Raw genomic sequence first — 26667 nt, forward strand, 5'->3', positions numbered from 1 at the left:
CCCCCCATAACAGTGCCATCCACAGATCCCCCCCATAACAGTGCCATCCACAGATCCCCCCCATAACAGTGCCATCCACAGATCCCCCCCATAACAGTGCCATCCACAGATCCCCCCCATAACAGTGCCATCCACAGATCCCCCTCATAACAGTGCCATCCACAGATCCCCCCCATAACAGTGCCATCCACAGATCCCCCCCATAACAGTGCCATCCACAGATCCCCCCCATAACAGTGCCATCCACAGATCCCCCCCATAACAGTGCCATCCACAGATCCCCCCATAACAGTGCCATTCACAATTTGTTTTAATATGGCCTTTGAACATAATTTTTCAAGTAAAATCATATAAACCCCTTTTTTTGTCATTTTGGTGTTTTTTCCCCGATTAATCGATGAAATTATCGACAACTAATTGATTATTTAAATAATCGTTAGCTGCAGCCCTAAATTGCACGAAAACACTGCAGACTCTGTGTACCATATCCCCCCTATCAAACATTGGGCCATAGTAGTGGAAAGAGCACGTAAAAAGCTGTAGAAAGCAAAGCGAAATTACTAATGTCTGAAAATCCGCAGCCGTACCAGCTACAAAATCTCATGTACACGCTTTGAAACGTTTACGCACGAAAATTGACCTGTGGTGTGGATTTTGAAATCCAATCTTGTATGCACCATTTATCACATGCCCCGGATGCATAGTCACCATTTATCACATAACCCAGACATATGAGCACTGTTTATCACAGAACCAAGAGGCACATACCTGTATGCACTATCACATACCCAAGATGCACGTACACCCATCATGTATGCACTATTCATTACATGCAACAGATGCATAGCCACCATATATCACATATCCCTGTCATATATACACCTATATATTAATGCCAAGAATGGCCTAGACCTATCTTGACCCAGGTATAAAGTGTGTATTAAAACTTCACTTTTAATTCGACATAATGATAAAACGGCTTTGAGCCATAAACAATTAAAACACTTTGTTTACACCCCAAGGAGTTGACGACTTAGGCTACTTTCACACTTGCGTTCAGGGTTCCGCTTGTGAGCTCCGTTTGAAGGCTCTCACAAGCGGCCCCGAACGCATCCGTCCAGCCCTAATGCATTCTGAGTGGATGCGGATCCGCTCAGAATGCCTCAGTCTGGCTCCGCTTGGCCTCCGTTTCGCTCAGCAGGCGGACCCCTGAACGCAGCTTGCAGCGTTCGGGTGTCCGCCTGGCAGTGCGGAGCCAAACGGATCCGTCCAGACTTACAATGTAAGTCAATGGGGACGGATCCGTTTGAAGTTGACACAATATGGTGCAATTTCAAACGGATCCGTCCCCCATTGACTTTCAATGCAAAGTCTGGACGGATCCGTCTGACTAACTTTCACACTTAGATTTTTTTGGGGAAATATAATGCAGAGTAGACGGATCCGTTCTGAACGGATACCATCGTTTGCATTACAGGAGCGGATCCGTCTGTGCAGACACCAGACGGATCCGCTCCAAACGCAAGTGTGAAAGTAGCCTTAGGCTACTTTCACACTACCGTTCAGAGCGGGTCCGTCTGATGTCTGCACAGACGGATCCGCTCCTATAATGCAGATGTTTGGATCCGTTCAGAACGGATCCGTCTGCATTATAGTTGAAAAAAATTTCTAAGTGTGAAAGTAGCCTGAACGGATCCGTCCAGACTTTACATTGAAAGTCAATGGGGGACGGATCCGTTTGAAGATTGAGCCATATGGTGTCATCTTCAAGCGGATCCGTCCCCATTGACTTACATTGTAAGTCTGGATGGATCCGCTTGCCTCCGCACGGCCAGGCGGACACCCGAACGCTGCAAGCAGCGTTCAGGTGTCCGCCTGCTGAGCGGAGCGGAGGCTGAACGCTGCCAGACTGATGCATTCTCAGCGGATCCGCGTCCACTGAGAATGCATTGGGGCTGTACGGATGCGTTGGGGGCCGCTTGTGAGAGCCTTCAAACAGAACTCACAAGCGGACACCCGAACGCAGGTGTGAAAGTAGCCTTAGTTGCTGCCAAGGTGAGAGAGATGTGCACTATCTCCGATTCATCCACAACTATATCTGCAGGGCTTGAACATAGGGGGGAAATGTGTGGATAGACTAATGTAAGCAAACTACCTGTAGTTGCCTGCAAAAACTGATTAACTGGAATAGGTGACTGTGCTCCTACACACAAACCTTCACAGCACACTTGTCTGACACTACGTCAGTAGCTGTCAAGACGCATTCACACACTGCACACACGCTGCTAAGCGCTCTACCTAGCCCTAATGCATTCTGAATGGATAAGGATCAGCTCAGAATGCATCAGTTTGCCTCCGTTCCGTCTCCATTCCGCTTTGGAGGCAGACACCAAAACACTGCTTGCAGAGTTTTGGTGTCCATCTGATGAAACTGAGCCAAACGGATCCGTTCTGGCACACAAGGTAAGTCAATGGGGACGAATCAGTTTTCACTGACACAATCTGGCACAATAGAAAACGGATCCGTCCTATATTGACTTTCAATGGTGTTAAAGACGGATCCGTCTTGGCTATGTTAAAGATAATACAAACGGATCCGTTCTGAACGGATGCAGACGGTCGTATTATCTGAACGGATCAGTCTGTGCAGATCCATGAAGGATCCGCACCAAACGAGAGTGTGAAAGTAGCCTTAGGTCCCCTCCCCCTTTTTTGTGAACGATGTATACACCTATGCACCATTTATCACATAACCAGGAAGCATAGTCACCATATATCACATATCCCAGTCATGTATGCACCATTTATCACACACCTAAGATGCAGACACCCTATATCACATACCCCAGGCATGTGTGCACCATTTATTATTTTCCCCCAGGGCAGGCTCCACATTTTCATTGGCGACAGTGGCCGCTGATGAGAACATGGCGTGTTCTCCAATCAGAATTTCTACTAACGTGCACAATACCACAACTTGGTATCGAAAAAAATGACAGTTTTAAACTGAACAAGGCATTAAAATATTGAAAAAGTATCGACGCTTCGATAACCGATGCGTCCCTAGTGAGATCTGGGGCAAATCCTCAATGCTTTCTTTTGTCTGTATGTTCAATTGTTGCCGAGATATCTACGTTTTATTTATATGCAAATAAGAAAGTTTGGGCACTAAGAAACTGGCTGGAGTCCTTGGAGAACCATTTTTGTAATGCCCCTTGTGATCTGCACACTCCCCCCCCCCCCTCCTTGACTGAAGCAACATGTCATTGGTTGCAGAGGAGCATGTGACCATGCCCATGCTGCCACAGAAGAAAAAGATGGCAGCGACTGGAGCGGTGAGGAGCAGTAAGTATGAATCCTTGGCTAAGTGGTACAGGCTGCTGGCACTTGATAAAATGTCATTATTACTGGGGAACCCCTTTAAGGCAACTGGTAACCATCTAATCAAAATGTGTAACCTAAAGTTCTTGATCTGGCATGAAAAAGAATCCTGTAAATTTAAACACGTTAATAAAAAAAAGCAGCAGTTTATTACACTGCATACTGCTGCATACTTCAAAGGAGCTACCGCGATATAGCTGCTAAGTGCCCTTCTCACATAAGGCTGCAGGAGCTTTACAGATTAGTTATGGCGGCTGAATAAAGAAGTTATGGGAAGTTCGGGTCTGACGATTCTGATTTATTTGTCCGCTCTGGCCGCACTGACACATAGCCCTTAGCGGCGTGTTTCACGGCCTTTTTGTTTTCTAGGTTTGTTTTTTGGCCGAAAGTCTATAGCAACCGTTGAAAAGTTGACACATACAGCATTTTTGTCTTTTGGCGTTTGTGTGGTTTCTGAAGTTTTAAGTGCTTTTTTTTTCAAAGCATGATTTATGCATGCCATTTTTTGTCAGAAGGCTTCTTTATAGGACTCGAAAAATGCTGGAAAAACTCATGTTTCTATTGTAAAGATAAGATAAAAAGATCACAAAAACGACTTTGAAAAACACGGAAAAAAAAAAAGCACAAAATTCATAGTATTTTCTTAGAAGTGCTGAAAATATAGTGTATGTGAAAATTTCCACGTTCTCGTTTTATAGTCATATATAGGGTAAAATAAATTATGCAGGGTCATAACATAAGTAAAGATGTGTTCAATTTATGAGGAAAATGAACACTTTTCTTATAAAAACTCATCCTCAGAGCATACACCGAGCAGATGACTAGCTGGGACACTGCGCAGGCTGCCTGAGCTCTTACTATGGACCCTGCCTTATATGGTCATGTACAGCCAAATCCTGAATTCCTCTTCTGTGGAGGGCTCGCTAACCACTCACCCCAAGCGCGTGCACATTTCTTCAATGTCATGCTCACTTCCCAGAAATTCTAAGCATTTTCCTACGTCTGGAGAATAGAAAGACATATGTTGACCACTGGCCATTTAAATAGAATCTCAAACTAAAAAAGCATGAGAAAATACTGGTCCAGTACAACGTACCACCAAGGCTGAAAACGCTTCATGCATGGCTGCCCTAACATACAGAGCTGGTGGTGTGACTTCTGGTCCCTGATGTCAGGAAGGAAGATGGAGGGAGGTCTATGGTCACGCCCTAAGATCTCCATCACACTTTTTTTTTTTTGCATATTCAAAATGCATTTAAACAGTGCAGTTGTTAAAACTGAGGTCTGAGGGTAGAGAAAAGCCACGAATGTAAAGAATGTAGAGAAATAGGGAAGTGTGCAGAATCCCTACCCTTGGGGTATATGAAAATGGAACAGATTACAAAGAGTTTCAGACAAAATATCCACAGAGTAAAAGCTCATGCACACTAGGGATCGACCGATTATCGGTTTTTCCGATATTATCGGCCGATAGTCAGGATTTTGAACGTTATCGGCATCTATTTTGCCGATATACCGATAACATATCGGGAACAAGGATCACGCTGCTGACAGCGCTCTCCGTGTTCCCTCAGCAGCACAGGGGAGAAGGAAGCAGCATCTCCCTCCCCCTGTGCTGCTGCCAATGACAGGAGAGGGCACAAGAGGGGCGGGGCTGTGGCCACTGCGTCACCAATGAAGATAACTCATGAATTCATATACAGGAGGCGGGAGCTGGCTGCAGAATCACATAGCCGGCTCCCGACCTCTATGACAAGTAGCTGCGATCCGCGGTAGTTAACCCCACGCAGCTACTGCTCATAGAGGCCGGGAGCCGGCTATGTGATTCTGCAGCCAGCTCCCGCCTCCTGTATATGAATTAATGAGAGTTATCTTCATTGGTGGCGCAGTGCGCCCCCCAACCCCAGTATGAATCATTGGTGGTGCAGTGCGCCCCCCCCCAACCCCAGTATTAAAGACATTGGTGGTGCAGTGCGCCCACCCACCCAAGCCCCCCAGTATTAATCATTGGTGGCAGTGGCAATGTGGTCCCCTCTCCCCTCCTCCTCAGTGGAAGTTCTGATCGGAGCCCCAGCAGTGTAATCCTGGGGCGCCGATCGGTTACCATGGCAGCCAGGACGCTATTGAATCCCAGGCTGCCATAGTTAGCTCCCTGCTGCTGTGTGCACAAAGCACAGGGCAGCAGGGAGAGTGTGAGGTCCTATTCACCCCGATAGAGCTCCTTTTTTTTTCTCCAAAAATGAAAATTCACACAATATCGGTATAAATTATCGGCTATCGGCCTGATAGTTCACAGATTATCGGTATCGGCCCTAAAAAAAAATCTATATTGGTCGATCCTTAATGCACACGACCCTATCTGTTTTGTGGTCTGCAAATTGCGGGTCCTGGCCATGTGCATGCTGCCATTTTTTTACTTCAACAGAAATGTCTGCAAAACAGACAAGAATAGGGCAGGTGCTATCTTTTTTGCATGGCTGCGGAACAGACGTGCGGATGCCCCATTGAAATGAATAGGTTCGCATTCAATCAGTAATTGGATACGGAACAAACATATGGTCATGTGCACGAGCCCTAAACAGTACAAGCTAAATCAGCGAGATTTACAAAATCACATAAATGGTGTGGAAAAAACCTGAGGTGCAGATTTCCAGTGCAGATTTCACTTTTTGCAGTGCAAAAGTTAAGATCTGGGGCAAATCCACAAACAAAATCCAGAAATACTACATGCCGATTTTGGCTTGGATTTGGTGTGGAAAAGCAGCGAAAAACCTTGTGGAAAATCTGCATAAACTACACTGTGCATATACCCTTAAAGGGGTTGTCTCTCACTTCAGCAAACAGCAATTATTATGTAGAGAAAGTTAACACAAGGCACTTACTAATGTATTGTGATTGTACATATTGCCTCCCTTTGCTGGCTGGATTCATTTTTCTCATCACATTATACACAGCTCGTTTCCATGGTTACGACCACCCTGCAATCCAGTAGGAAATATGGACAATCGCTTTACATGTATGGCAGCATCAGGCGGGCCCCGTGTATGGCAGCGGCAGGCGGGCCCCGTTATCTTATGTTTAGTGTTTGATGTTGGATAAATGTAAAATTGTCTATTTATTTCTGCATTGGAGACTAGCAATGGTTTCCCTGCAGAAATATCAGCCTCATAACGTTATGTGGGCCTATGCATTATATATATGAATTACCGCAAAATTCCTACTCCTCCTCGGCTAAAAATACTCCTCAAAATTGTTAAGAGGGGTATTTTTATACTTCTGGAAAAAATGTAGTGCGACCTGTGGCCATAGTTTGGTGGCTTGTAAGAAACACCATGAATTTTATGCATTTTTTACAAATAGTTTTTGGGTGCTCTTTTTCAGTCATTATTCAAAGTCCTATACAAAGCATTAAAGGTAACTTCTGAAAAAAGGTATACCTAAAGCAGGCATGCTCAACCTGCGGCCCTCCAGCTGTTGCAAAACTACAACTCCCAGCATGCCCGGACAGCTTACAGCTATCGGCCTACAGCAGGGCATGCTGGGAGTTGCAGTTTTGCAACAGCTGGAGGGCCACAGGTTGAGCCTCCCTGAGGTCCTAGAGCATGCTGCATCTTGAAAAAAAAAAAAAGAAAAAAAAGAAAGCGAAGAAATCACAAATAGCGCATTTTATATGTTACTAGTAGCTTTCAGCAAAGCTGGGAAAATGCTGCGTGTGAAATGTATACATGTAGCAGATATTCTGAGGATAGTATTATGTACAGAGAATCTGAGGTGTATTACAGTATCAGCAAATCTCTCCCATACACTGAGATAAAGATCTGCAGTAGAAAATCGACCTGCATTGCAGACTTTAAATTCACAGCATTTCAATTTATGCTTCGGATTCCTACCAGGGCATATGGTGAAACCTGCGCCACATCCTCTGCAAAATCAGGGCAAAATTTGTGGTGGCAATTCTTCCCCATGTCGGGACAGGTGGGTGAAGTAAATTAGGACGCTTAGAACTTATAAGTATTATAATGTATTACTGAAGTATGTTCAACCCCAGTTGCAAACTTCTACAACATTCACTTAACGCTGATCCATTCTCTCCTAAATTTCAATTAAGCAATTCCCGCAGCATCATTACTGGGGACATGCACTAGTGATGCACAGATAAAAGGCATTACATTGTGTGCCGGGGGGCTGACTGTACGCTGGAAGTGTTGGATATCTCATCACTGAAATGATGCTGCATTAGAAAAACTTGCATATTACACTAACAAACGTCCAAATAATACATTAGGTAGCACTTAAGAACTATTTAGAACCATCTTATTTCCATTAATAACACTATATGAGATGTTACAATACACAATCTGAATTCACCCTAGACTGGACTGATCGGCGGCAGCATTCACCCTAGACACTGGACTGATCGGCGGCAGCATTCACCCTAGACACTGGACTGATCGGCGGCAGCATTCACCCTAGACACTGGACTGATCGGCGCCTGCATTCACCCTAGACTGGACTGATCGGTGGCAGCATTCACCCTAGACACTGGACTGATCGGCGGCAGCATTCACCCTAGACACTGGACTGATCGGCGCCTGCATTCACCCTAGACTGAACTGATCGGCGGCAGCATTCACCCTAGACACTGGACTGATCGGCGGCAGCATTCACCCTAGACACTGGACTGATCGGCGGCAGCATTCACCCTAGACACTGGACTGATCGGCGGCAGCATTCACCCTAGACACTGGACTGATCGGCGCCTGCATTCACCCTAGACTGGACTGATCGGTGGCAGCATTCACCCTAGACACTGGACTGATCGGCGGCAGCATTCACCCTAGACACTGGACTGATCGGCGCCTGCATTCACCCTAGACTGAACTGATCGGCGGCAGCATTCACCCTAGACACTGGACTGATCGGCGGCAGCATTCACCCTAGACACTGGACTGATCGGCGCCTGCATTCACCCTAGACTGGACTGATCGGCGGCAGCATTCACCCTAGACACTGGACTGATCGGCGGCAGCATTCACCCTAGACACTGGACTGATCGGCGGCAGCATTCACCCTAGACTGGACTGATCGGCGGCAGCATTCACCCTAGACACTGGACTGATCGGCGGCAGCATTCACCCTAGACACTGGACTGATCGGCGCCTGCATTCACCCTAGACACTGGACTGATCGGCGGCAGCATTCACCCTAGACTGGACTGATCGGCGGCAGCATTCACCCTAGACACTGGACTGATCGGCGGCAGCATTCACCCTAGACACTGGACTGATCGGCGGCAGCATTCACCCTAGACTGGACTGATCGGCGGCAGCATTCACCCTAGACTGGACTGATCGGCGGCAGCATTCACCCTAGACTGGACTGATCGGCGGCAGCATTCACCCTAGACTGGACTGATCGGCGGCAGCATTCACCCTAGACTGGACTGATCGGTGGCAGCATTCACCCTAGACACTGGACTGATCGGCGGCAGCATTCACCCTAGACACTGGACTGATCGGCGGCAGCATTCACCCTAGACTGGACTGATCGGCGGCAGCATTCACCCTAGACTGGACTGATCGGCGGCAGCATTCACCCTAGACACTGGACTGATCGGCGGCAGCATTCACCCTAGACTGGACTGATCGGCGGCAGCATTCACCCTAGACTGGACTGATCGGCGGCAGCATTCACCCTAGACACTGGACTGATCGGCGCCTGCATTCACCCTAGACTGGACTGATCGGCGGCAGCATTCACCCTAGACTGGACTGATCGGCGGCAGCATTCACCCTAGACTGGACTGATCGGCGGCAGCATTCACCCTAGACTGGACTGATCGGCGGCAGCATTCACCCTAGACTGGACTGATCGGCGGCAGCATTCACCCTAGACTGAACTGATCGGCGGCAGCATTCACCCTAGACACTGGAGGGATCAGCGGCAGCATTCACCCTAGACACTGGACTGATCGGCGGCAGCATTCACCCTAGACTGGACTGATCAGCGGCAGCATTCACCCTAGACTGGACTGATCGGCGGCAACATTCACCCTAGACTGGACTGATCGGCGGCAGCATTCACCCTAGACTGAACTGATTGGTGTAAATTCTACACTCACAAAACCGCCTCAGCAGCAAATAACAAACAGGGAAGTATACGTTAGTAGTAAACAAAAACTCCTTCCCATAAATCTAAAATATACCTTTTATTAATCATTTAAAAATAACCTCAAACCGGGCTGAGATCTCCAGGATCAAGATAACAAATATATATATATATATACACACAATATACTATGTATGCTATTTGACTCAGTATACAAGATACTCCATGGTTACTCACGGTTAGCTGAAATCACACCAAATCCGAGACACCTGACATTTTAAGCCTGTATCCTGTATTTTTTCTCCTAGAGCAGTGGTGGCGAACCTATGGCACGGGTGCCAGAGGTGGCACTCAGAGCCCTCTCTGTGGGCACCCACACCCTATGGTGTACCAATATGCCTTAGACTTCTCCTGCCATTTATCAGCACAGGGCGCACTATGAACGGCACAGGCAGCGCACTGAATGTAGGCAGGATATTATAGCTAAGTGATAAAGTACATGGAAGATATACTATACTGGTATTCACTTTAAATCGCCGTGTTGGCACTTTGCGATAAATAAGTGGGTTTTGTGTTGCAGTTTGGGCACTGGATCTCTAAAAGGTTCACCATCACTGTCCTAGAGGGTCTCGATTGAGGGGCACTGAATGATAGTCTCCACCGTGAGACTCTTGGTTTAAGTATATTTTTTCTCCCCTGACGAACCAGTTGTGATCTATACCAACTGGGGAAACGTAAGGAATTTATGTTGTTTGTCCGTTTCATGTATGTCTATGTACTCAGCTTGTCCTTTTCCACAGTATAGGGAATTATAGGGGATATTAGATTAGGTACGAGGACAGGGAACCCCTACCTTCAAGGGGTGTCCCTGGGCTTAGACAAGTAAGGGACATATAGGGAATTTGTAGGTTGTTGTCATCTAACACATAACTTGTGGTTTTTCCACCATTTTTAAACCACCTGCAAACTCCTGGACATTATCCAAGTTCCTGAACAAGATCTCTGAATTGATCCCCATCCTACCTGTTGAGAAAGGATTTGGTGTGATTTCAGCTAACCGTGAGTAACCATGGAGTATCTTGTATACTGAGTCAAATAGCATACATGTTATATTGTATATATATATATATATATATATATATATATATATATATATACACATACATACACACACACACACACACACTCACCTAAAGAATTATTAGGAACACCATACTAATAAGGTGTTAGACCCCCTTTTGCCTTCAGAACTGCCTTAATTCTACGTGGCATTGATTCAACAAGTTGCTGATAGCATTCTTTAGAAATGTTGGCCCATATTGATAGGATAGCATCTTGCAGTTGATGGAAATTTGAGGGATGCACATCCAGGGCACGAAGCTCCCGTTCCACCACATCCCAAAGATGCTCTATTGGGTTGAGATCTGGTGACTGTGGGGGCCATTTTAGTACAGTGAACTCCAATGAAATTATTTGAGCTTTGTGACATGGTGCATTATCCTGCTGGAAGTAGCCATCAGAGGATGGATACATGTTCTCATTCTGTTTACGCCAAATTCGGACTCTACCATTTGAATGTCTCAACAGAAATCGAGACTCATCAGACCAGGCAACATTTTTCCAGTCTTCAACAGTCCAATTTTGGTGAGCTTGTGCAAATTGTCGCCTCTTTTTCCTATTTGTAGTGGAGATGAGTGGTACCCGGTGGGGTCTTCTGCTGTTGTAGCCCATCCGCCTCAAGGTTGTGCGTGTTGTGGCTTCACAAATGCTTTGCTGCATACCTCGGTTGTAACGAGTGGTTATTTCAGTCAACGTTGCTCTTCTATCAGCTTGAATCAGTCGGCCCATTCTCCTCTGACCTCTAGCATCCACAAGGCATTTTCGCCCACAGGACTGCCGCATACTGGATGTTTTTCCCTTTTCACACCATTCTTTGTAAACCCTAGAAATGGTTGTGAGTGAAAATCCCAGTAACTGAGCAGATGTGAAATACTCAGACCGGCCCATCTGGCACCAACAACCATGCCACGCTCAAAATGGCTTAAATCACCTTTCTTTCCCATTCTGACATTCAGTTTGGAGTTCAGGAGATTGTCTTGACCAGGAGCACCCTCCTAAATGCATTGAAGCAACTGCCATGTGATTGGTTGACTAGATAATTGCATTAATGAGAAATAGAACAGGTGTTCCTAATAATTCTTTAGGCGAGTGTATATTTGTTATCTTGATCCTGGAGATCTCAGCCCGGTTTGAGGTTATTTTTAAATGATTAATAAAAGGTATGGCTTCTGGGACGAATGCACAGGAGACAGTCTTGTACACAATATATCGGACTGTTACACAGTATAGTGTACCCTATAGTCCTCTCTGTGATCTGTGGGCAGTGCGCTCCATACAAAAACCATACAGCAAAATAGACCTCTGGTCCAGGGTAATTACATAGAAAAACTAATAGTCAAGAGGCTAAAGAAAACCCCGTTTCTGAGCCTTATGTTAAAACATAACTTTCATTTGATTGCTCTAATACCTAAACACCTACAGGAAAAAAAGAATTTGAAAAACCTGCTGTTTCTCTAGATGACCTTATGTTGATAGTAGTGTTAATAGAGTAGGTACCCTACTTTTATAGGCCTTTGAGACTCTATTAACACCACTATCAACATAAGGTCACAATCTAGAGAAACAGCAGCAGATAGAAGCCTGCAGGGATTGCTGGGACTTCTGGTGCGACATCACCTGGGCACATGGTCTTTGCTCAGCAGAGGCTCCGTTTCTGCCATGCTTTCCCTTCATCAGTAGTACTTCATCCGCAGCCCGCAATGGAGCAGGGATGGCGCCCTCTCCCCATTTTCATAATAACTGAAAAGGAAGCTGCTGTTGTGTTTAGCGTGCGGGTGAATGGGGGTGTAAGAGGAGCAGACAATGGCAAATCAGCAGCCTCCTTCCTAATAACAAAGCTCTGTACTGTACGGAGCTCTGCTATTGGAGCTTTCAGGTAACAGCTGTATTGTATTGTTGTGCTGCCTGCGCCGTTCACAGCGCTCACGAATGGCAGTGAAATCATTGTGTGTACTCATACGCATTAGACATTTTTTAGGGAGTAAAACTGCCTGTACAGGCATCTATGACGCTTGTACAGGCATTATTGCGTACTCTGCACACCAGACTGTGGACTGATCAGTGGCAGCATTTACCCTGGACTGATCAGTGAAAGTGTTCACCTAAGGCCTCATGCACACGACCGTGGTGTGTTTTGCGGTCCGCAAATCGCGGATCCGCAAAACACGGATGGCGTCCGTGAGCGTTCCGTAATTTGCCGAAGGGCACAAACCGCCTTCAAAATAAATGCCTATTCTTGTCCGCAAAGTGCGGACAAGAATAGGACAGGTTATATATTTTTTTTTTGCAGACTACGGAACGGATGCGGACCAAAACAACGGCCTGTGGACTGATCAGTGGCAGCATTTACAGTGAAAAAGTATTCATATCCCTTGAACCTTTCCACATTTTTTCACGTTACACCCACAAACAAAATGTATTTTATTGGGATTTTAGGTGATAGACCAACACAAAATAACACGTGTGTGTGAAGTGAAACTACTACATTTGTACTCGTCCCTCCTGAGTCAGTACTTTGTAGGACCACCTTTCACTGCAATTACAGCTGCAAGTCTTTGCACATCTAGAGGCTGAAAGTTTTGCCCATTCTTTGCAAAATAGCTTAAGCTCAGCCAGATTGGGTGGAGAGCATCGGTCAACAGCAATTATCCAGTCTGGCCACAGATTCTCAATGGGATTTAGGTCTGGACTTTGACTGGGCCATTCTAACACATGACTATGCTTTGATCTAAACCGTTCCATTGTAGCTCCTGCTGTATGTTTAGGGTCCTCATCAACATCAGATTGGCGGTTGTCCATCACCCGGCCGATCAGCTGTTTATAGAGGAGGTGCTCCATGTGAGCGCTGCTTCCTGTTCATTACACTGCCTGCCGTCTCGGAAGCGAGTGTAGTCCACTTGAATGGAGCGAGCACTTGTAATTTACATTACACCACAGCATTTCTTGCTGGTTACTAATTAAACTACAGTCAAACAAACAACTGCACAACCCTTTCCATCATGGCAGAGATTTTACAATGTACCGTTTTTGATCCTAACCATCTCAATGTCAACTTTGCGTGTGGATTCACTGCAGAATCCACACCAAGAATGAACATGTCACTTCTTTACTCCAAGCAGTTTTCCCATTACTATCAGTAGGAGGTGGATCTGCACCAAAATCTACGTTGGAACTACGTGAACCCACCCTAATTAGGGCCCATTTACATGGCGGATTCTGACAGCGTCAAAATCTGTATACAGTGGCAAAAACTACAACCACTTAATTTGCGGTTGTTCACTTTGAATTCCGCTGAACAGCTTCATTGAATAGAGCTAAATCACAAGCAGAGACCAGATGTGGCTGTCCAAACACCAGGGAAAGAAGGGATGGCGTTAAACCACCGTGCCGCAAACTGTAGCGTTGACTTCCATTGAAAACAATGAGGGGCAGATACTACAGGGATCTTGCAGCAATCTGCAAAATATGGATGATGTCCGTGTTTCATCCTTTTTTTGCAAACCCATTGTAACAATGCCTATTCTTGTCCGCAAAATGGACAAGAATAGGACATGTTCTGTCTTTTTTGCGGGGCTGCGGAATGGACATATGGATGTGGACAGTGCTCTCCGCACTTTTTGCAGCATTCAAATTAATGGGTCCGCATCCGATCTGACGCACAAAAAAGGCAGATTGGATGCAGACCAAAAGAACAGTTGTTTGAATAGGGCCTGTAACTGTCACTTCAAAAAGATTTGACGTCAAGAAGAATGTACGTTTGTTCCTAAAAACTTTTGCACTGGTCCAATCCTTGGCCAAAGGGCACCAATAAAAAGCTTCATTAGCTTGCTAACCTGCTGCAGAGTAAGAGACCGTATGTCTTTTTCAGTGTTTTGCGGGTGTTTTTCCTGGATTTTTTTATTGCAGAAAAGCTGTTTGACACAGATTTTCCTCTTTGTATTACTATGGATGAAATCTGCAGCATAAATTGACAGGCTGCATATTTCAAATCTACATCACAGGTGAATTTCCTCTGTGGATTTTTCCAGCAGTGTGTGGATGAGAATTGTTAAAACCTCATTCACTTTGCTGGTACTATACATAATCTGCCACACAACGGCAAATCCACAGCACTGCAGTCTCATGTGGACCTACCCTAAGGCAATGTCCACAAGGGCCTAAAAGTACAGCAGAAAAGTCAGAAGCAATTTGTGCATTTTAATTTTTTCATTGCAAAGGGCGAAATCCGCAGGGGAGATCCATATTACAAATTGGCATACTACAGATTTCAAATCCGTACAGCGAGTCAATATTCTAAATGCCAGGAAGAGGGTACACAAATGAGCACCTAGTAAGCTCTGCCGCTAATGCCACCAGATGTAAGGCAGCTATCGTATAAGTCAATGTTCAAGCTTTTAAAGGGCCTTTAGACATGACTTAGCCGTTTCGGGTTGATTGCGCCTCATCAGTGCAGAGTAGGGTTGTCACGATACCAACATTTTGATTTGACACCCGAGGGGTTAATTGCCAGGGATCGCAGCGCCATGTCATAGAAGGTGGGTGCCGGGTATGTGATACCTCTGCCGGCACCCGCTGCCTACACTTAAATTAATGTGTTAATTATATTCATTGGTGGCGCAGTGGCCACAGCCCATCTCTCTTATTTGCAGCAGCCCACTACCTCAGCGCAATAACGGCCAGGCCATACACAGCGCCTCTTCGGAGGACAGTGTGGGGGATGTGGATGGTAACCTGCACAAGCCACCCCAGGGTGAAGCTGCTGCTCCGGCCACCCAGGACCCCTATGACTGGAGGGCATATATGCGCTTGCTTCCTACAAAGCATGAAATGGAGAAATATGTGGAAAGTTTGGAAGCTACATATAAGAAAGAAATAAGCACACTACAAGCCGAGGTATCCACTCTGGGCAACAAGGTGGTTGAGGTGGAGAGGAAACAAGACGCTGCTTCAGTGAAGTTAGATGCGTGAATTTGCAACTTAATGACCACGAGCACCATATTAAGCAGCTTTACCATTTACATGACACTGAACAGAAATCATCGAAATGACATTCCGTGTGCTGTCCGCATCCCTGGCTCCGTTCCGCTGCCCCGCTAAAAAAAATATAACATGTCCTATTCTTGTCCGTGCTTTGCGGACAAGAATAGACATTTATATTGCTGGCGCCGGTTCCATTCCGCAAATTGCGGAAGGCAACACGGGTGGCTTCCGCAGTTTGCGGACCGCAAAAAACGGCACAGTCGTGTGCATGAGGCTTTAAGCAGAGATCATGAAGAAGTCAAGAAATGTGGCTCATTGGGACTTCAATGGAGCCCAAGTGCAAATTCTGCAACATCTTTCCCGCTCTACACTAACCCAACGCAAAACTTTGTGGCCTCTCCTAGACATTTTAAGGAAACAAGGCACCCCTTATACTTAGGGTTTTCCCTTCCACCTTGTGGTCCGTAAAGATGCGAAGAGATATGTACTACGAGATCAAGAGGACCTCCCGAACTTCCTATCTAGCCTTGCTCTTCCCTCTGTTTTTTTACTGGACTCGAACCCCATTCCTCTAATCGCGCCACGGTCGAGCCCTTGGGGTCCCAGGAGAGGACAAACCTCCGATGCCGAGAGCCGATGGACCAGGATACCCGAAACACCCGAGAGGGACTCTTGGAACTCTGTAGCTGTAGCTAGTTCTTCTACACCAGCCACGTGCTGTTTGAAAAATGCAGGCCCTGGTTAACAGGGACCCCTTTAAGCCCCTCTCCCCTATATAGCTCCCTTCTACATACTATAAGGCTTTATTGTTGCATTTTTTATTTCTGATTTATTTTTGCTCTGTTCTTATTTGCCACTTTATTATTCTCTCGAATGCTGTCATCGTCCGTCATCCTCTAGTTAGTTCGGCGTCTAGTGACGTTGAGTTTTGCCATATAGGGGATACCTTACTGTAGGGATCAGCTCCCTGACAGCAGTGGGGGGGGGGGGGGGGCTGCATTAGTTCCCCCATAACATAGATCTCTGCACAACACTTAGTCTTGTTATTTGATCACTCACTGCAGGCTTTTTACCCTGCTATGTGATCTTTATTGACCTTTCTTTTCTCTACTTCTTTCTGTACCCTACACTTTTCTCTTTTTCCTTTCTCCCCCCCCCCCCCTTTTCTTTTTTTTTTGATAACATGTCTGGATCCACAATCAAACTGGCATCGCTCAACGTGCGGGGCTTCAATGTGCCTGAAAAGAGATCACAAATCACCTACGCCATGCATAGAGAGAGGGTACAGATGTTACTCTTACAGGAAAAGAACATAAGAGTTGCAACTGAAAGGCGTGGTTGTTTTTTTCTTTTTCTTCCCCTTTTCTCTCCTCCTTCATCCCCACTCTGTACTATTCTCTGTATCCCTTTCCATTTCTCATACCTATACATTATGAACTGTTCACTTTGTTCATACTCCTTCTCCGAGACCCCCTCCTGTCCTAATTCTCCAATCTAAAGTAGATAACAGATGTATTATATACCAAACTTAGACGGGAGACTGTCCCCATTCTATGCAAATGGGCTAGATTTTGTGACAACCAGACCGTCCATACAGTTTTCAGATACAGTAGTTTGGTCAACATAGGGTTGATAACCCGCACTGTTTAGTTTAATATGTCCATTGAGATGCTCAGAAATAGATGTACTAGGATTTAAGTACTATACTATATAATGTTATTCTTTGCCTGATTGTACTTGAACGACATTGTGAATCCTCTGGATAGATCATCAGAATCTGATCGGTGGGGGTCAGACACCCGGGACCCCTGCCGATCAGCTGTTTGAGAAGGCAGCGACGCTGGCAGTAGTGCCTCGGCCTTCTCGCTGTTTACCACAGGCCCAGTGACGTCACGACTAGTATCAATGGCCTGGGTGGGACTAAGCTCCACTGGGGAACACAGAACCCCTTTAACATGGCCACACACATCACATTGCTATCAGTCAACAACTCTCTAGACTTCCCCATAAATATGCAGAGTTGGATCGGCTATGCATACATTATTACTTCCATAGATGGATGGCAGCCAAACCTACCAATTCGGTAAAGATCAGCCAACAATCTAATGTATATGAGGGGTTTCCTGACTCTCACACGGGCGAGTATTCCGCGCGGATGCGATGAGTGAGGGGAACGCATTGCACCCGCACTGAATACCGACCTATTCATTTTTATGGGGCTGTTCAGATGAGCGGTGATTTTCACGCATCACTTATGCGTTGCGTGAAAATCGCAGCATGCTCTATATTCTGCGTTTTTCACGCAACGCAGGCTCCATAGAAGTGAATGGGGCTGCGTGAAAATCGCAAGCATCCGCAAGCAAATGCGGTGCAATTTTCACGCACGGTTGCTAGGAGACGTTCGGGATGGAGAGCCGATCATTATTATTTTCCCCTTATAACATGGTTATAAGGGAAAATAATAGCATTCTGAATACAGAATGCTAAGTAAAATAGGGCTGGAGGGGTTAAAAAAACAAACAAACTCACCTTAGTCCACTTGATCGCGTAGCCGGCATCTCCTTGTGTCTCCTTTGTTGAATAGGACCTGTGGTGAGCATTAAATACAGTTACAGGACCTTTGATGACGTCACTTCGGTCATCACATGATCTTTTACCATGGTGATGGATCATGTGATGACCGGAGTGACGTCATCAAAGGTCCTGTAACTGTATTTAATGCTCACCACAGGTCCTATTCAACAAAGGAGACAGAAGTAGATGCCGGGCCGCGATCACGTGGACTAAGGTGAATTAAATTATTTTTTTATTTTTTTTAACCCCTCCAGCGCTGTTTTACTTTGCATTCTGTATTCAGAATGCTATTATTTTCGCTTATAACCACGTTATAAGGGAAAATAATACAATCTACAGAACACCGATCCCAAGCCTGAACTTCTGTGAAGAAGTTCGGGTACCAAACATGCGCGATTTTTCTCACGCGCGTGCAAAACGCATTACAATGTTTTGCACTCGCGCGGAAAAATCGCGGGTGTTCCCGCAACGCCCGTGTGAAACCAGCCTAACAGAGAGGAAAAATGGTAAGGCGGTTGGAGTTCAACACGCCCGATCCCTTTGTTCTCAAGGGAGATGATAAAAGGAGAACACATGCACGCTCAGCCAAGCTGACATACACGTGTTGGGGGAGCAGAAAGAATGGCTGTCGGCTGAAAAAGCACTTTGCCAACAGCAATCACATCTGCTTTACTGTTTCCATCCTTCTGTTCAACAGTGCGCAGTAGACCTCTCTGACTATAATGGACTCCATCAGGTTTCCGTCAGGGAGTCTTGCACTTTCTAAAACAAAATAATTAAGCTTTCAGAACAGAAGTGCAATAGTCTCCTACACATAGGAAGTCCAAGGTGTCTGACCACCTATATTTCACAGCAGAACCAAGGATCGAGCATACTGAAATCCTCCACACACGTTAGGGGCCCTTTACATGGGCCAAGGATGAACGTTTGGAGAAACACTCGTTCCCGATACATGCCAAGTGTAAATGAGCTGCCAATCTCCCGATCAGTGATCAAATGCTGGTTCAACAGGTAATCACACCTTTTATGCAGCACAGAAAATCCTCGTTTGCTGGCAGCAGACCGTCCTGTGTAATGTGGGACCTGCTGACCAGAAACACGGATTATGTAAAAGGTATGAGCGATCGCAGTAGACATCACTCATCCCAATAGGGCGGAGGTGATTGCTGCATATAGCAATCACCACCGCCAAAGATCACGTAATTACCAGGAACCTTCTGTTCCTAACTTATAATTGCCTGGGCATCAGCCCATATAAAAGGGCCTTAAAGGGAGTGTTTTACGCAGAATTACCCTATTAACCTAATAACAGTTATGTCCACGGCATCCCCCCTATTAAAACTGTGCTTACCGTTAGTTCCTTGCTAGCATCGTTGTGCAGAAAAACACTTTTAATCCGTATGCAAATGAGGCTGTGAAGGTGCGAACGGGTCATTTTCATACGAAGCCACTGCCCCTCCACCACGTCGGTCCGCCCTTAGTCTCTGCTCTAACCTCCCTCCGCCCGTAATCCCGCGCATGCGCCGATGAACGCGATAACGCACGGTAAACTGCGATGCCCCGGCCCGACTGTGCTCGTTCATCGGCGCATGCACGGGATTACGGACGGGAGGAGGGAGGTTAGAGCAGAGACTAAGGGCGGGCAGACGCGGTGGAGGGGGAGTGGCTTCATATGAAAATGACCCAGGGGCGTGGGCACCGGCCGTTGTAACGCCGCCCCTCGGCACCTTCACAGCCTCATTTGCATACGGATTAAAAGTGTTTTTCTGCACAACGATGCTAGCAAGGAACGGTAAGCACCGTTTTAATAGGGGGGATGCCGTGGACTTAACACTGTTATTAGGTTAATAGGGTGAATCTGCGTAAAAGACTCCCTTTAAGAACTGCTAAATCTAGTCAGTTTGCGGTTCTTAAAAGGGGTTTTCAGACTTTTAACCGATGACCTACCCTGGATAGGTCATTCACAAAGGTGCTGAGCTGTGGCTAGGCCACTTGGCCGATGAAGGTGACATCACTGGCCTAGGAAAAGCTGTTAGAAAGCTGCAGCGCTCCTGTGAAAGTCTTGGCCTTCTCAAACAGCTGATCGGCGGAGGTCCCTGATGTCGGACCAGACCGTTCAGATACTGATGACCTATCCAGAGGATAGGTTATCAGTTTAAAAAAAAATTGGGAAACCGCTCTAAGTTGTTTTTTTTTCTAAAAAAAATGGCATAAAAAAAATAAAACAAGTGCTACTCACCTCACTGATCCCCCACCACTCCCATTCCAACAATCCCCTGCCTGTCCCTTCATCCTGGTCTCTGGACACACAGGAAGTGCTGGTAAGTGGTGACCGCTCAGTGATTTGCTAAGCTGCCATTTCCTGTGTGCGGAGACGTACCAGGAAGTGGAGACCTGAAAGAACTTGGTATGGTGGGTGGAGGGGGCGAAGTAATGTACAATTTTTTTATATTCTCATGCCATTCTGACCCTATAAAAAATGATATATTATCACCCAGACAACCTATTTAACAGCCACTGTATTCTCCGATTGATAGCCTTTGGGGACAGGGAAGTGGCACTTCTGGACAGTGCCTGGAACATCTAGAACTGAGGACACTTGTTTGTACTGACATATACATGAAAAAGAAAAAAACAGCGAGCTACAATAAAAAGGATCACATCTCGGTAATAAAATCAGCTATATTCTCCTACAAGGACACATTCATGGCTCCATAATGCTACATTCACAGTAGCGTTATAAAATCAGGCAGAGGAACGGCCTACTGGAGTTCATTGTATCCGATATAGCCAGAAAATGCCGGTTTCCCTCTGACTACAATGTCAGGGATCAATCCCACCAAAGGGCTTTGTGGTGCTTCTGATCCATGCCTCCGCTCCTTGAGGATTGTGGACCCATTCAAGTCAATAGGTCCGCATCCGTGATACGGAGTGCACATGGCCGCCGCTCGTATACTGCGGACCTGCTGTTTGCGGTCCACAATACGGGCACAGGCCACACACATGAGCCCTTATCCGATGGGGATCCAACCACTTTCTGGCTTTCAGCCAGACAATCAGTCATGCATTCATGACTTTTTTTTTTTTACGGCTGAAAGTCAGCATTCATGTATGCTGGAAAGTGGCCGGATCCCCGTTGGATCCCATTGTAGTCAGAGGGGATTCGGCGATTCCCGGCATTATCTGGCTATACCGGATATGGTGAACTCCAGCATGCTTTTCCCCTGCCTGATTTCATAACGCTACTGTGAACATAGCCTCGCCCAAATGCACAAGTAAAATACAAGGGGTATTCTCCGGTTATGTAAGTTATCCCATATCCACAAGTCCCCCACAATCAGAAGAACAGAGACTCTGTACCCCGTGCATCCCCGTGAAATAAACGGAGCGGTTGGCTGGGCATGCATGCAGCTGTTCCTTTCAATGGGAGATCCAGAGATACTGTTACCAGTCGCTGTACTGAGCTATCTCCAAAACTCCTATAGAAATGAATAGGGAGGCTGCACCCATGCCTGACCGGCAGCTCCATTTTGGGGGGCTCCAAGTGGTCCCTGTTCTTGAGATCATGGGGGTCCCAGCAGTAGGACCCCACTGATCCTCATCTTTTGGATAGGGAATAACTTTACATAGCCGGAATACCCTTGTAAAGAGGACCAGTCACGGGGGCCGCTGCAATTGGACCGCGCTGCAGCCAGGGAGAAGGAAACGCCCACCGAGAAACGTGGCCGTCTCCTCCCCCCTGTACCTTTGCTCAGCATTAACATACTGGGCACCAAAACTTTGGGGGATCACAGCGAGGAAAATGTGAGGTCTTTCAAAAAAATATAAATTCGGGCAGCATCAGCGGAAAGTACTCTCCATGTACAGGTACGGACTGGAGTATAAAAAAAACAAAACTGTGAAAGGTCCTCCTTAAGGGCTCATTCACAGCTCAGAATTTGATCAGCATCAGTGGATTTAAAGGAGCTGTCGGGTGTCAGATGGAAACCGGAAAACACAAGGCACACATGACCGCTGCAGCCAATCACTGGCCTCTTTGGTGAATATGTTGCTGATGAGTCGTCACCACTGCAGCCAGGTAAACAGAACCGAGCCAGGAGAACAGGTGTGGTGGCATGGGATCTGCCAAGTAAAGCCTCATGCAGACGTCCGTGGAACACGGTCCGTGAGATATCGGACTGGCATTGCAGGAGCGCACGGAGTCATTGGTTGCTATGACGCCGTGCGCTCCTGCAATGCCAGTCCGGTATCTCACGGACCGTGTTCCACGGACGCCTGCATGAGGCTTAAGTAACGATAAGATCTTTTTTTGCAGGCGGATCACTTGTGCTGTTTAGTTTCCTCCTGAAACCGGACAACCAATTTAATCCATGTAAATCTGCCGCTCATCGTATTCTACAGGAAAACACGCCACAGTCTACACAACACTCATTTTTCAGAATGCAGTTTAGGCTACTTTCCCACCTGCGTTAGGTGCGGATCCGTCTGGTATCTGCACAGACGGATCCGCACCGATAATGCAAACACCAGTGTGAAAGTAGCCTTATATAATCACATCGCAAGAAAGAAAAAGTGACAACTCTTCCATGCGCAGCTTCTGCATGCAGATTAGCCAGGCTGAATGGGGCTAATCTACGGTATGACAATCTCCAAATCCACAGCGGAAACCTGAGGTTCAGCCTTGGATTTCTGACACAAATACATGTCGGATTAAAACTTTCATTACTGTGTCAGGCAACCTGCATTTCCATTAGGTTTGTCTTGCTCTCCTTGTCACCTATAGAGAACTACAGGCAGTTTTAGCGGCAAAAAAACCCAAAAAACTGCCTTTAAAGGGTTAATTCCATCTTGCCGTTTATGGCAAATGTTGGGTCCTAGAGGGCCGTGTGTCTTACTGCCACTGTTAATGCAGAGGTCTGTGTAAAAAGGAATGTGTTACAAAAAAAAGACAAATGTATGGGGAATCGGGGATGAACAATCGTAGTAGTGATCATCCTTCATCGCGATACAGAAGGGAAGATTGCTGCATGTAAATGCAACTCTACTGCTGCTGAACGATCAGGCAATGATCGGGAGTGAACGGTTTGTTCCTGATCATTACCCTGTGTATCGACCCAAGTAAATGGGCGCTAACGCAGTAAAAATGTCAACTGTATTGTAGATTCCCCATCCTAAAGGGCACGCACTTTACTAGGCTTCCCGCCATGATTACCAGGCCTCTGTTAATTTAATTAGTCCTACGAGTTATGAATATCCCTCAGCTATATCTAGTAGGATGATGTCAAACTCATCTGGAACAAGCATGGTAGATCTTGACATACCATACTAGATACACCAAGATGACCTATATAGCAGGGATGGCCAACCTGCGGCTCTCCAGCTGTTGTAAAACTACGATTCCCACCATGCCCTGCTGTAGGCTGATAGTTGTAGGCAGTCTAGGTATGCTGGGAGTTGTAGTTTTGTACCAGCTGGAGAGCCGCAGGTTGGTATATATAGACATCCCACAGCCATGAACGTGCATTACTTGGTCGTATAAATTTACAAATGTAAGGGGGAAATATATATATATATATATATATATATATATATATATATATAATTATTTTTTTGCCTGGCTCCTTTTTTTTCCCAAGAAAAAAAATATGTTGTTTTTTCTTTTCATGAAGAACATAATGATCTAAGGAATGACACAAGCTCCATCGGAGGAGAAGACATGGCAAGTGACACACATCATCTAATACAATCTGGCATTAATCAGCCCCCTTCCCTCCCTTGCTTTCTACAAGCTAGCCCCACTGAGCCATCCCCTGCCAGTGTCACAATTCCTTCACTAGCCTAAACCAAAGACATGGACCATACCAAGTGAGATTTACTCCACCCCGATCACAGCTGAAATATAGGGACATCCATTTATTACTGAATAGCAGCAGGAGCTGACATTCTTTCCAAGACACTGGCAGGCCAAAAAGGGGAGGAGACCCTCCGCTCAGTAACCTCTTTCCGTTCATGGTTTAGGTGGGGCTCAGTTCTCTCGCTCAATGTTATATGTCCATACGGCGCCTATTGTAGCGCTGCTCGCCATAGGTCCCCTGGCACGTCTCACTAATGAGTCCCTAGTACCTGACCTGGGCTGCCCTGCATGAAGTGGTTAATAAGTGATAATGGCAGACACCGCTGCCTGCCGCATGAGACATTTTACAATACAGGAACTTTCAGAGGGCAGCCCCAAGCAAAGCGCCAGTGACAGCAGCTGCCCCCTGAAACACTGCTACCCACCTAAGTACCTGGTACTCATGCAAGCCAGGGAGACAAGAGAATAGAAAAAGCCCCCATGACACAAAGCCTGCCCAAGGTGTGCACCCAGGGAGGACAGCTGGCACTGTGCATGCTCACATAAAGGAGTGCCATGGCAAACATTACAAGTATGCAGAAAATGGCAAGCATTGCTAGAGTGGGCAGCCCCTGCATAGCCACATCTCCTGTCACGTCAAGCTATTGTCTGACCACGGAGATGCGCTGCCCACACCCATGGTCACAAAGAGTTACCCTTTAAGTCCCCGATTCCGGCATCACAGCTGGATACTGCAGGCAGCCCCTGTAACACAATTCCTGGGCCCTGCCTTCACTCCACCACCCCATCCTGAAGCCCAAAAGGGCGGCCCCTTTCCCCCGGCCCATGTGAAAGCGAAGCCTGAGACACTTACCCCGCTGTCCTCCCTCTCCTGGATGGGCCCGGGCGCTGCCTGGGATCCCCGCCGCCTCCCGCTTGTCCTCCTCCGCTCGGGACACACAGCGCCACCAACCCAGCCTGGGTGAGGCTCCCAGCTCTCCCCCCCTCCCGTGACGTCACCGCGCCAGTCTCCCTCAGCCCGTGCGCGCTCCCGAGCATCAGCTTGCGATAGGAGACCAGCGGCCACTGTCTGCGCGCGTCCGCGGCGCACGCCACCGGCTCTGAGGAGGGAGAGTGCTGCGCGCGAGTCCCACAAGTGTTACCAGTTCACTGCAAGGGGTGGGGCACATTGCAGCCCTTATTCTGCCGGTGTACAGTGTGAAAATCCCCGGTACATTCCCGCATATGAGCCGTGTCAACGTAAAAGAACATTCACAATTCTTTTCCTCCCGTGTGTGCCTATTAGAAGAGAAGCCCCTACAGGGATACATAAAGTCGCACCACGTGTCACAACTGCAGACTGAAACTTTAGGAATGGATTCCATTCCAGTCTGCAACCAGAAAAATGCAATGGTGACTTAGCCCTGGCCATACCCTTTACATCAGGGATTAGAAACCTCCAGCACTCTGTTCTGAGACTACAACTCCCAGAATCCTACTTTCACTGCTATGGGAGTTACTGGAACAGCCTTGCAAGTGTGCATGCTGGGAGTTGTAGTTTCACATCCCTTCTGCAGATGTATATGTATGTGGTCGTTTTGACTCTTCTATGATGGCAGATGTAGGGGAAAAACGGTTCGCGGACCCATTCAAGTCAATGGGACCGCCAAAAATGCGGATGCACAACCGTCTGTCGTCCACATCCATTTTTGTAGAATCAGTATCCTGGGTGGGGATATTAAAATTACACTTTTTTTTGGCGGTCCACCCAAAAAAAAACGGAAGACACACAGAAACACAACGGGGAAAAAAAACAGCAACGAACAACGGATCCCCAATTTGCGGAACGGAAAACAACGGTCGTGTGCATGAGGCCTTAGGAGGATAAGCGTTCTCTCCTGTCCCATTCACAACACATGCATGCACTTGTATAGAGGGCTCTGGAGAGATAGCTCTCAGTCACATAGGCCTTCGGCCAACAGTTAGGCCTCATGTACACGACCATAGTTTCGGTCCGCATCTGATCCGCATTTTTAGCGGAAAGGATGGGCATCTATTCATTTTAATTGGGCCGCAAAAGATGTGGACAGTACACCGTGTGCTGTCCGTTCCGTGGCCCCGCAAAAAAGATAGAACATGTTCTATTCTTGTCAGTTTTGCGGACAAGGAGAGGACATTTCTATTGAAGTGAAACAAAAAAATGTTTTGAGGATCTGCCATTTGCTAGTTTATTAGCGCTAGGCATGTATACCTGAGTTAGTCTGTCAAAGATTATCAATTCATATTTGTCTGTTTCAGACTTGCTTTAGGCAAATATAAAGGGGTTGAACAGTCTACAGATTTATTTATTTTACTCACATAGCGCTGACATATTCCGCAGCGCTTTACAGATATTATCATCACTCACCGTCCCCACTGGGGCTCACAATCTCAGGTCCCTATCAGTATGTCTTTGTAGTGTTGGAGGAAGCGGGAGTACCCGGAGGATACCCACACAAACATGTGAAGAACTTACAAACTCCATGCGGATGGTGACCTTGGTTGGATTCAAGCGTTGGACCCCAGCGCTGCAAGTCCCTCTGTCCCTCTTTGCTCCATAAATATTCCTCTTGGATCTGAGGTAAAGATTTTCATTACTGCATTTACAATATTGATCCAGAAAGTGTTTGGTT

General features: G+C 46.6%; 1 protein-coding gene across 2 annotated transcripts in view; it reads right to left on the minus strand.

The window, feature by feature from the left end:
• RAP1B (RAP1B, member of RAS oncogene family) overlaps nt 1-25026 on the minus strand; it is a 70812-nt gene extending 45786 nt beyond the window's left edge. Inside the window, exons 1-2 of one of the 2 annotated variants that reach the window (XM_040409633.1) lie at nt 24870-25026; nt 16126-16305 (exon numbers count right to left, since the gene is read on the minus strand). The gene's annotated coding sequence lies outside the window, so the exon portion shown is untranslated. The remainder of the gene's footprint in view (nt 1-16125; nt 16306-24869) is intronic. The other variant, XM_040409626.1, reaches the window with a different exon arrangement.
• Between the last annotated feature and the right edge of the window lie 1641 nt (nt 25027-26667).

This window comes from Bufo bufo, chromosome 1 (assembly GCF_905171765.1).
Source record: "Bufo bufo chromosome 1, aBufBuf1.1, whole genome shotgun sequence".
Lineage (NCBI taxonomy): Eukaryota > Metazoa > Chordata > Amphibia > Anura > Bufonidae > Bufo > Bufo bufo.